The sequence below is a fragment of the Triturus cristatus genome, chromosome 2_1 (assembly GCF_964204655.1).
Source record: "Triturus cristatus chromosome 2_1, aTriCri1.1, whole genome shotgun sequence".
Classification (NCBI taxonomy): domain Eukaryota; kingdom Metazoa; phylum Chordata; class Amphibia; order Caudata; family Salamandridae; genus Triturus; species Triturus cristatus.
In genome coordinates, this window is record NC_140581.1 from 1,050,939,740 (window position 1) to 1,050,952,438 (window position 12,699).

Sequence of the window (12,699 nt, forward strand, 5' to 3'; positions counted from 1 at the left end):
ACTTTAATAGTTTCTTAGAAGCCAGTGTCAAATGTGATGGTTATTTCTAGAAGTGCTTCAGCCCTAATTACCGAACCAATTAAGAACATGCTTAATCCACTGAAGGCTCATACTGTGATCGAACTTTAAAATTTATTTTAGGCCATCTTTATAGTGGGCAAGTTCTATTGTGGACCACAGTCGCACCCAAAATAGTAGTGGTCTCAGTATGGCTTGATGGTCTATACGCTTAATATTTTGATCCATAACAATAGGGATGAAAGGTGTATGCACTGGAAGGCATAATATCTTTTTGAAAAACTTATTTTCCCATACCGCAAAGGTATTCTTGCATGAGGGTCTCCATAATTCTGCCCCGTAAAGGGTTGCTGATTGTACCCTATACTGATAGACCTCAAGGGCTGGGGACACAGCTCTAGAAGCACTACTCCCATGGTTTTTAACTATCATAGGGAGTTTTGCAGGAAGACAGTTTTAGTTTTCTCCAATTGCGGTTTCCAGGTCATTTTAGTATCTAAAGTTATCCCTAAATAATTAAAATTATGCACATACTCTAACTTTTAGCTTTTAACCATTAAATTCTTTTTAAAAGATCTGTGTGGATTGATTGCCATATATTTGGTTTTGCTGGAGTTTATTTCTAGGCCCTTAATATCGCAGTATGCACAAAAGGTATCTAATAAACATTGTAGACCTTTTGGAGTTTGAGAAATTAGGATGGTATCATCTGTGAATAGGAGTGCTGGTACTGCCCCCCCACAACTTGGGCGAGTCATGTGCACAACCCATTAAGTACTCTGGAATATCATTAACATACAATGAGAATAGGGTGGTAGCCAGCACGCATCTTTCCCTTACACCTCTTTTTACTGTAATTGCCTCAATAAGTTCGCCCCTCAGACCCCATCTAACTTTTGCATATTTGTCCTCTTGCAACCTTATTATTTGCACGAGGAGTTCACCTGGTACCCCTTGATCTTTTTATGAATTCCATAGTAATTTTCGGGGAATGAGGTCAAATGTGGCCTTCAGGTCGACAAAGGCAATATACAGGTGGATTTTTTTTTTAAGTGTATATTTCCAGCTCATACAAAGAAATCTAAAAACCGGATCGATTGTACTGGTTCTAGTTCTAAATTCAGCCTGAAATTTTTAGAGGATGCAGTTATCCTCAATCTAGTCATTTAATTTTGTTAAAAGTTTCCTAGCAACATTTTTGTTGCAAAATATCAATTAAACTGATCAGTCGATAATTTGAAGGGTCATGACGATTACCATTTTTAAAAATAGTAGTGGTTTCTGCCCTTTGCCATGATTCGGGGATCAGTGCACCCGCTGCTATTGAATTGCAAAGAAAGTTATTGTAAGGGCCCCAAACAGTTTTATCATGCCTCAGTAAATATCCTGGTATCTTGTCAGGGCCTGGCGCTTTCCCCGGTTTTACTGCATCAATTGCTGCCAGTGTATCTTCCAAACTAAAGTGCAGATGGGTTGTACTAGGAACAGATACACAGTCTTGCTGATTATGTAGGGCCCGATTCACAGAACTAACTTAAGACAAAATCCTAAACTTACTACCATTTTGGTATTCACAGAAGGCACTTACTCATTTTGGTATTCACAGAAGGCACTTACTCATTTCGGTATTCACAGAAGTTAGGAGTCCTAACTTTAGGACTCCTAAATGCCTTCTGTGAATACCGAAAGTCTTAAAATTAGGATTTTTCTCAGTTTAGTAGTAGTATAGTTAGGACTCCTAACTTTAGGACTCCTAAATGCCTTCTGTGAGTACCGAAAGTCTTAAAATTAGGATTTTTCTCAATTTAGTAGTCCTAAGTTTAGGACTCCTAACTTTAGGACTCCTAAATGCCTTCTGTGAATACCGAAAGTCTTAAAATTAGGATTTTTCTCAGTTTAGTAGTAGTATAGTTAGGACTCCTAACTTTAGGACTCCTAAATGCCTTCTGTGAGTACCGAAAGTCTTAAAATTAGGATTTTTCTCAATTTAGTAGTCCTAAGTTTAGGACTCCTAACTTTAGGACTCCTAAATGCCTTCTGTGAATACCGAAAGTCTTAAAATTAGGATTTTTCTCAGTTTAGTAGTAGTATAGTTAGGACTCCTAACTTTAGTACTCCTAAATGCCTTCTGTGAATACCGAAAGTCTTAAAATTAGGATTTTTCTCAGTTTAGTAGTAGTATAGTTAGGACTCCTAACTTTAGGACTCCTAAATGCCTTCTGTGAATACCGAAAGTCTTAAAATTAGGATTTTTCTCAATTTAGTAGTCCTAAGTTTAGACTTAGGACTACTAAATTGAGAAAAATCCTAATTTTAAGACTTTAGGTATTCACAGAAGGCATTTAGGAGTCCTAAAGTTAGGACTCCTAACTTCTGTGAATACCGAAATGAGTAAGTGCCTTCTGTGAATACCAAAATGAGTAAGTGCCTTCTGTGAATACCAAAATGGTAGTAAGTTTAGGATTTTGTCTTAAGTTAGTTCTGTGAATCGGGCCCCTTGTGTTTCAATTGTAGATGCAGAGTAGAGACGGGAAAAGTGATTGACCCATATTAGCATCTAAAAAAAAGGTCTTTACTACATCTTCCTGTTTTGTTACCTTTTACTATTAACCGCCAAAAGCCAGCGTGATCTCTATTTTTTGCTGCACTTATTAATTCCTCCCAGTTTTTCTTAGTTTGTACCAGTAGTCTCTTGTATTTAATACTTTTCTCCCTTAAGGCCATAGCATTGTTATTTTTTGTTGCCAATATAAGCTCTTTTTTTGCCTCACGGCACTCCTTATTGTACCAGGGATTTACTAAACTACTTTTTTCAGTTTTCCCTCCGCTCTCTTTGGGGATTCTGCTCAAAATAGTTTTTTTTGATTCTACCAATACTTGGTGTACAGTCAATATTGGGAACTCCGCAGCAGGCGACTCAATATGTGGAGCAATGACGTCTGTAAAGGTGCCATAGATTTGCGTCATAGCCTCATTATTCCCCACTATAAGTGGCCATTTTAACGCACTACTGTTGTTACTTACTAGTGGTTCATTCAAGATAATGTTAATATCTTCCTTACTCCCCGAAGTTATTTTAAATAGATACGCTGCTAGTGTCAGGTGTAGGGGGTAATGGTCACTATCAATTCTGGCATCAACTACTAAATCTTGTACATATGGACAGAACCAAATGGATGTTATTAATGTAGTCAATGCTACTCTTACAATTACCCCTGTTAAATGTGGCAACATTTGTACTATCTGAAGGTAATCGACCATTGCAAGCTCTAAGTCCATGCCCTGCCACCATTCTCATAATTTGGGCAACTGCACCTGAACAGGGTACTGTCGGATCACTTTCTAAAGGGGAGATTTTATTTGCTATATCTTCATCTTTGAAGATTTTTTTTTAGGCCCACCACTGGCTCCACTTTCCAATTTAGATCACCCCCCACAATTACCATTGCCCTTGAGTCAATTGAGCCTAAAAAAAGATCAAGCTGATCTATCATTAAAGATTCCTTGTTAGATGGGCTTGGTCTATTATAAATATTTCTTAAATATATTTCAGTTTTATCCCATGTACACATCTTCACACCAATTATGTCCTGTGATGAGAAGTCCAACTGGGTTATATCAATATCAAGGGTGATTTTTACTCCTATAACAAGGCCACCCAAGGACCTACCTCTGACGGGGTAGCATTGACACTGTATGTTCTATACCCAACCTTGTGGGGGGTTTCTAGAGCCCAGGTCTCTTGAAAGAGCCATATATCACTTTGTTCTATATACTCATGCCATTCTGTGTCCCTTAAATTCCTTTTCAGCCCTGCCATATTCCATAACGTAAATCGTATTTCCAGTTGCTCTTGTTCCCTTATTCCCAAATTCGCTACAATGTTCATCTCAGTTCGGGTCTCATTAACTACATGGGGTTCTATGACCAAGTCGGGGGGGACTTTTTATTTTTATATAAAACTGGATATAATTCGGATGCGACCACTTGTTCGCTCAGCCTGGGCACCAATGGTATATTTGAGATCTCTTTAGCTGGCTATGTCCTGTGATCCTTCTGAGCTCTCACTCAAAATACTTGCGTCTGTGCCTGCCTTAGTTTTATGTATGACTAACAGATCATCTGGTGTATTAATAGCGGAGAGGGATATGGGAACTCGAGAGTTATCAGGAGAGTGTAATTCTTGTTCTGCTGAAACTGATTGTCAGTCCAGGTCATCTAAGTCTGATAGAGCCTGGAACCTATTTGATAGCAGGGTAGGGGCACAGTCATGCACAACAAACCTAGATGGTGGTTTATAAAAATAGCCTAACGGAAGAGCCTAAATACTGGTGGTTTGAGTAAAAGTTTGTTCATTTAAGCTTAGTAAACAATGAACTCTCTGTGGCCTACGAAAATTAACCACTACACAGTCGCCCTCAATGTTCTTGGGGGATTGGCCATCCCACCCAACTCTGCGAACCATAAGGATCTCTTTCATATCAGATGGGCAGAATCTTTTGTACTTTATTAACCAGTCCACCGTCTTATTACGTAAGTCAACCCAGGACTCCTTCTGGTCACTCTTAAGGGCAGGGACACCAGCTAGAATTAATACGTACGTAAACTCAGAACGTCAGTATTGGGTTTGAGAGAGTTTTCTTTGGACCATCTATAGTAGTACTATACAGATTACTCAGTACAGTTTCCAGGGGTAGACGTTCAGGTGTGTCTCTTTGCTTTGTATTATGGTCTTGGAACATTTCCTGGGTATTTCCCTCTCCAATCCTTAATTTCAATATAGGTTTCGGTATAGGGGGGCCTTTTGATTTACAACTTGTACTTATAAAGAACCACAGGAGTATAACCAATAAACCAAGTTGAGATCAGGGTAGGTATATGAAAAAAGGCAATAATATCTCAACTAGTATCATTGGGGGTGTCAATTGAACAGGTATGTAAGATACATTACATGAAGGGAAAAAGGGAGACTCGCAACATGTTTTTGAAATGTGCACATGGCATCATATATTTATGGTGAAAAAATTAAAAGTGGTACAGTTGTAGCAGCACTGTAGGCTAGAATGCATAGTCAGCCCAAATTGGACTTGGTGCACAAATGTGCTCGTGACACATATAGGTGGCGACGCAAGTGACAAAGTGAAGTCAGCGAAAGGCGCACAGTGACAAAATTGTGAAAATATGTAGAGGTGACTGTGTGGTTCAGTACAGTTAATTTACAATGATTGTATGGGACAAGATTGAACAATTTAGTAGAACCACACGTAGTTGGGGCGCCGTCAGTTGCGCTGAGGAGTCGGCGACGTTTCGATCCTATGGAATGATGATCATCTTCAGGACGGGGCTGTTGATTATGTAGTGCTGTACAAGGAGGGAATGAAGAAGTTCAGGGTGGGGAAAAGGATTTGACAGGAAGGAGCGCGTCGGATAAGGTGGCAATAATGGGCCTGTGTACCTGAGGGAAGGTTGCGGAGGGGGGCCGGTTCTGGGTAGGCACGGCGGAGGCCGTCTGAGTCTCAGAGGACTGGAGGCTGGAGAAGAGGGAAGGGAGGCAGAGTGAGGCGGTATGGCGCAAGGTGAAGGGGCGAGAATGAGCAGAGCGGGGGGAAGGTAAAGGTCTATACCTTAGGGCGACACGGTCCCGTGTCCACAATGGTGAGCTGGAGTGAATCCGAGACGGGCGTGGGGTCAGTCTCTTATTAGGAAGGGTCCTGGTTGAAAGGCCTATTAGGGGGAGGGGGCAAAATTAAAATGCGGTTGGGGGGAAAACCAGGAGGCATAGGCAGGAGCGGGGATGCAGGATTACCTGAGGAGGAGGCAGGGCAGAGGAGAAGTCAGACTGCAAGGGCAGTAGCGCCTTGGAAAAGAATCGGCAGGGAGGGCACAAGAGGCCGTCAAATCGGGAGCCTCTGTAGTTTAAGGCGGCGAGGTGCCAGTGCTGGAAATCTGGGTTGGGAGGGAAGAGGGAGGTCAAGTAGGGACTAGGAAAAACCCCTCAAAGGGATCCCCAAGGGCACAAAAGTGGGTTGTGAGGCTTACCGTTTGGGTGAGGATTTAATCCATCTGGGAGGGCCGCGCTTCAGTCAGTGATTAACTGCCATGTTCGTGTCCGGTTAAGGAGTGTAAACAGCATGGCTGTTTAAGTAGAAACCTTGGCGTTTCTGGAGGTGGAACGTGGTTCAGTCATGTGATCGGGGCATAGGGGGCGTGTCAGCTGGGACGCTCTGGCAGTGACGCTGCGGTTGCTAGGATGTGTGGGAGGGGAAGGAGAGGACGGGTAAAGGACACAAGCGATTTAAAGGAGATATAATATCAGGGGTGAGAAAACAAGCATAGATGGGCGCATTCACACGTAAGGCACTAAATGTGTCAGGAACAGGAGGGCCCAAATTAGCCCAGCACCTAGTCGGTGTCATGAATGTAAAAGAAAACTAAACAAATCCATCAATCCCAATGCATGTGAGATACAAAAGGAAGTAGCTTGTACAATGCATATGGTTACAAGTGGTGGGGAAAAGGGGGCCACACAGTTCATGGTTGGAGGGAATGTGTGGCTAGGTGCCTCAAATGAAAGCCACAGACAACAGTTGAAGGCAAACTCAAAAGAAAGACAACCGCCAGTCGATAAAAAAAGCCTCAAGGAAGGGGACAGTGACAGCCAAGGGAGGTTGCAGGGGGATGTCGCTGTACCAAAGAAATAGGTTACATGTAGGGGGAGGAAACAGACAGATGGAAAGGTACAAGACGAATTACAGAAGGATTGTGCTATTTCCTTCATCAATAGTGTTAAGGCCTAGGTTAACTGAGTTACAGATGGTGATCCAATTGGATTCACTTTTGTTCAGAAGTGCTCTGATATTACCGCCTCTGATGGGTAGTGTAGGTTGGTCGATCACCTGCCAGGTGATATCTGTTTCACAGTGATTTTTCTCAATGTAGTGGGAGACTAGGGGGATCGTCAGGACTTTGCAGTGAATCCTGCTCTTATGATGAATTATTCTCTGCTTGACCATCTACGTGGTCTGGCCAATGTATATGAGGTTGCAGGGGCAGCGGATGGCATAAGTGACATTCTGTGACATACAGTAAGTGAATGCATTGAGTTTGTACGTTTTGTTGTTAGCTCTGAACACTTCTGTGTTGGACGTGAGATCACAAACTACACATGCCTGGCATTTGTAATGGCCGACCACTGGGGGAAGACCCCAGGTGGCAGTGATGGTGTTCTGTCGTGTTGGATTAGTGCGCCAAGTAATCGCATGTACCAGGTGAGTGGATAGGTTGTCATCTCATTGGTACGAGAAGAGGGGGGGTTCCTTGAATGTTTCATGAGTGCGTAAGAGTAACCAGTTCCGTTTGATTATCTTGCTCACTTGGTTGCTGCTGGGACTGAATTTGGAAACGAACAGTGTGCGGTCATGTTTTTTTTGGGTTGTGGTGTAAGGAGGTTGTCACGGTGGCAATACCAGGCTCTCTTATGAGCTCGATAAACCAGGCGCTTGGGGTATGGGGTATCCCCTGTCAAGTAACTTTTGGATGAGGATATCAGATTCACGGAAGTAATCTTTCCGCCATTTACAATTTCTGCAGATACGCAGGAATTGCCCGTAAGGGAGGCCGTCTCGGAGGCCTCGGGGTGGTAGCTGGAGTACTGAAGCAAGGTGCTTTGCAATACAGGGAGGTCCCTATTTTACCATCCTCTGCATGTATGGTTAGGTCCAAGAAGGGGAGGTTGTTAGATTTGGAATCACAAGTGAAATTGAGGTGGGGTTGAGAATGATTATGCCATTGGATGAAAGGGTTGAGGGTCTCTGTGGCGCCTTTCCATAGTAGAAGAATGTCGTCAATGTAACGTCGCCAGAGGGAGATTTGTGCAAGGAAGGGACTGTTGGGGGTGAGTATATGGATCATTTCTAGATGGTGGACGAAGAGAATAGCAAAGTTGGGGGCTAAACATGTCCCAATGGAGACGCCTTTGATTTGAAGATAGAAAGTGTCCCGGTATAGAAAACAGTTGTTTTCTAAGGCAACGTGCAGCAGATCAATAATGAATTCAGTGGGATCAAAGTTGGTCTTGGTCTGGTCTCCAGTAGTTCCTTTATGACTTTGAGTCCCTCGGTGTGTGAGATATTGGTGTACAGTGATTCAATATCAAGTCCCACCATGAATTCGGTTTGGGTGTTGAAAGGTCTGTCGTCAATGGTTTGGATTAGATTCATGGTGTCTCTGATTAAGGTTTTCGTGGATGGAACTAATTCCTTTATGATCGCATCGATATATTTGCCCAAGGGTTCAAGGATTGATCCGCAGCCAGAAACAATCGGGCGTCCGGGTGGGTTGGTGCTATCCTTGTGGATCTTTGGTAGTATGTATATGACCGGAGTGCGGGGATAAGGATTGTTAAGGAAGTTATATTCTTTTTGGGAGATGATGTTCAGGGATCCTTCTTTACCGGTGATCTTTTGTATTTTGGGCTAAGGTCAGGCAAGGGGTCCTTAGTGAGTGGGCGGTAGTGACTAGTGTTGGATAGTTGTCTCTTGATATCTTGGTCGTATAGGTCCATGTTCATGACCACAATTCTGCCACCCTTGTCCGCTGGTTTGACAATTAAATCGGTCTTCTTTTTGAGATTGGTCAAGGCTTTTTTCTCTGATAGGGGGAGGTTGTAAGGGATTTACTCAAATTGGGCCTGGAGATCAGAGACTTCGCGTAGAACCAAGCGTTCGAAGGCAAGAATTTCGGGAGGCATTGAAGAAGAGGGGGTATTGAAAGTCGAGGGCGGTGGAAATGGGTACTCGAAGGTACGGTGGTTGAGGGTTTATCGGCTAAGAATTGTTTAAGTCGGATGCTTCGGAAAAACATCAACAGGTTGGATTGGAGGTCAAGGAAGTTGGTCCGTTTGGTAGGCACGAAGCTGAGGCCTCTGCTCAGAAGTTTGGTCTCATCGTGGGATAGGACGTGATTGAATAAGTTGAATATCGGTATCAATTGCGACTCCTTGGGTGGAATGATCACGGTGGATGGTGGGGCACAGATGTCGGTCCCGTTGGTTACTGTTGAGGTCCCCACTGGTAGAACCTGTTTCGGGTTTGTCTATCTCCTGAGAATTGAGGTTGGTATTGCCGGTTGTTCCGTGGTCTAACCGGAGGTTGGTCGCGTCCATGTCCTAAAAAACCCAGGGATAGTAGGGGCGGTGGTGTGTTGGCGGCCTTGGAAGTGCTGGGGCCATCGTTAATGTCAGAATCTTTAATGGAGGTGTTGGAGGAGTCAGAGAAGGCAACTTGTTGGTTGTTACGGAATCTGCCCCAATTACGGGTCCTGGGAGGGATGTATGGAGTATTGTAAAAATCGTCTCGTAAGTATGGATATGTTTTTTCTGTGTTGTAGAATCGGATGTCCTTCTGAATCTTGGTGATTTTTTTGTTGAGTTCAAATGTGTTGAAGGTGGCTATGGTGTTGTTGATTTTGTCCAGGAGATTTTGTGCGTGTGTGAGGGCCCTGTCTGCCAAGATAGGTTTCTCAAGTTCAGCTATCTCTTCCAGCTCTTTCTTGCTATGTTCAATGGCAGTGTCAATCCCTAAAACCATCCAATGACGTGAGCAGGTAGTTGCTAGATGGCTGAAACCTGTGCGGATGCGAACAACCTCCGGTATGACCACGGAACAACCTGCAATACCAACCTCAAATCTCAGGGGAAAGACAAACCCAAAACAGGTTCTACCAGTGGGGACCTCAACAGTAACCAACGGGCAGACATCTGTGCCCCGCCATCCATCGAGATCATTCCACCCAAGGAGTCGCAACTGATACCGATATTCAACTTATCCAATCACGTCCTATCCCACTATGAGACCCAACTTCTCAGCAGAGGCCTCAGCTTCGTGCCTACCGAACGGACCAACTTCCTTGACCTCCAATCCAACCTGTTGATGTTTTTCCGACGCATCCGACTTAAACAATTCTTTGTGGATAAACCCTCATCCACCGTACCTTCGAGTACCCGTTTCCACCCCCCCTCGACATTCAATCCCCACTCTTCTTCAATGCCTCCCAAAATACTTGCCTTTGAACGCTTGGTTCTACACGAAGTCTCTGATCTCCAGTCCCAATTTGAGTATGTCCCCTTCAACCGCCCCTATCAGAAAAACAAGCCTTGACCAATCTCAAAAAGAAGACCGATTTAATTATCAAACCAGCGGACAAGGGTGGCGGAATTGTGGTCATGAACATGGACCTATACAACCAAGAGATCAAGGGACAACTATCCAACACTAGGCAATACCGCCCACTCACTAAGGACCCCTTGCCTGACCTTAGACCCAAAATACAAAAGATCACCCGTAAAGCAGGATCCCTGAACATCATCTCCCAAAAAAAATATAACTTCCTTAACAATCCTCATCCCCGCACTCCGGTCATATACATACTACCGAAGACCCACAAGGATAGCACCAACCCACCCGGACGCCCGATTGTTTCTGGCTGCGGATCGATCCTTGAACCCTTGGGAAAATATATTGATGCGATCATAAAGGAATTTGTTCCATCCACAGAAACCTTCATCAGAGACACCATGGATCTAATCTAAACCATTGAAGACAGACCTTTCGACACTGAAACTGAACTCATGGTGGGACTTGATATCGAATCACTGTACACCAATATCCCACACACCAAGGGACTCAAAGTCATAAAAGAACTACTGGAGACCAGACCAAGACCCACTTTGATCCCGACTGAATTCATTATTGATCTGCTGCACGTTGCATTAGAAAACAAATATTTTCTATACCGGGACACTTTCTATCTTCAAATCAAAGGCGTCTCCATGGGGGCATGTTTTGCCCTCAACTTTGCTATACTCTTAGTCCACCATCTAGAAATGACCCAAATACTCATCCCCAACAATCCCTTCCTCGCACAGATCTCCCTCTGGCGATGTTACATTGATGACATTCTTCTACTATGGAAAGGCACCACAGAGGCCCTCAACCCTTTCATCCAATGGCTTAATCATTCTCAACCCCACCTCAGTTTCACTTGTGATTCCAAACATAACGACCTCCCCTTCTTGGACCTAACCATACACGCAGAGGATGGTAAAATCGGGACCTCCCTGTATCGCAAACCTACTGAAAGAAACACCTTGCTTCAGTAATCCAGCTACCACCCCGAGGCCTCAGAGACGGCCTCCCTTATAGGCAATTCCTGCGTATCCGCAGGAATTGTGAATGGCGGAAAATTACTTCTGTTAATCTGATATCCTCATCCAAAAGTTACTTGACAAGGGATACCCCAAACACCTGGTTTCTCGAGCTCGTAAGAGAGCCTGGTATTGCCACCGTGACAACCTCCTTAAGCCACAACCCAAAAAAACCATGACCCGCATACCGTTTGTTTCCAAATTCAGTCCCTGCAGCAACCAAGTGAGCAACATAATCAAACGGAACTGGTCACTCCTACGCACTCATGAAACGTTCAAGGAACCCCCCCTCTTCTCATACCAACGAGGTGACAATCTATCCTCTCACCTGGTACATGCGATCACTTGGCCCACCAAACCAACACGACAGAACACCATCACTGACACCTGGGGTCTTCCCCCAGTGGTCGGCCTTTACAAATGCCAGGCATGTGTAGTTTGGATTCTCACGTCCAACACAAAAGAGTTCAGAGCTAACAACAAATCGTACAAACCCAATACATTCACTAACTGTAGGTCACAGAATGTCATTTATTCCATCCCCTGGCCCTGCGACCTCATATCCATTGGCCAGACCACGCAGATGGTCAAGCAGAGAATAATTCAGCATAAGAGCAGGATTCACTTCAAAGTCCTGACGGCCCCCCTAGTCTCCCACTACATTGAGAAGAAACCCTGTGAAACAGATATCACCTGTCAGGTGATCGACCAACCTACACTACCCATCAGAAGCGGAAACAACAGAGCACTTCTGAACAAAAGTGAATGCAAATGGATCACCATCTGTAACTCAGTTAACCTAGGCCTTAACACTATTGATGAATGGAATAGCACAATCCTTCTGAAACTTGTCTTGACCAGACTTGTCCCTTTCCATCGGTTTGTTTCCTCCCCCTACATGTAACCTATTTCTTTGGTACAGTGACATCCCCCTGCAACCTCCCTTCGCTGTCACTCTGCCCTTCCTTGCGGCTTTTTTTATCGACTGAAGGTTGTCTTTCTTTTTAATTTGCCTTCAACTGTTGTCTGTGACTTTCCTTGGAGGCACCTAGCCGCGCATCCCCTCCAACTATGAACTGTGTGCCCCCCTTTTCCCCACCACTTGTAACCATATGCATTGTACAAGCCACTTCCTTTTGTATCTCACATGCATTGGGATTGATGGATTTGTTTTGTTTTCTTTTACATTCATGACACCGACTAGTTGCTGAGCTAATTCAGGCCCTCCTGCTCTAGACACATTTAGTGCCTTATGAGTGAAATCGCCCATCTATGCTTGTTTTCTCGCCCCTGTTATTATGTCTCCTTTAAATCGCTTGTGTCTTTTACCCGTCCTCCCCTTCCCCTCCCCCGCCCCCTAGCAACCGCAGCGTCATTGCCAGAGCGTCCCAGCTGACACGCCCCTACGCCCCGATCACATGACTGACCCACGTTCTACCTCCGGAAATGCCAAGGTTTCCCCTTAAACAGCCACGGCT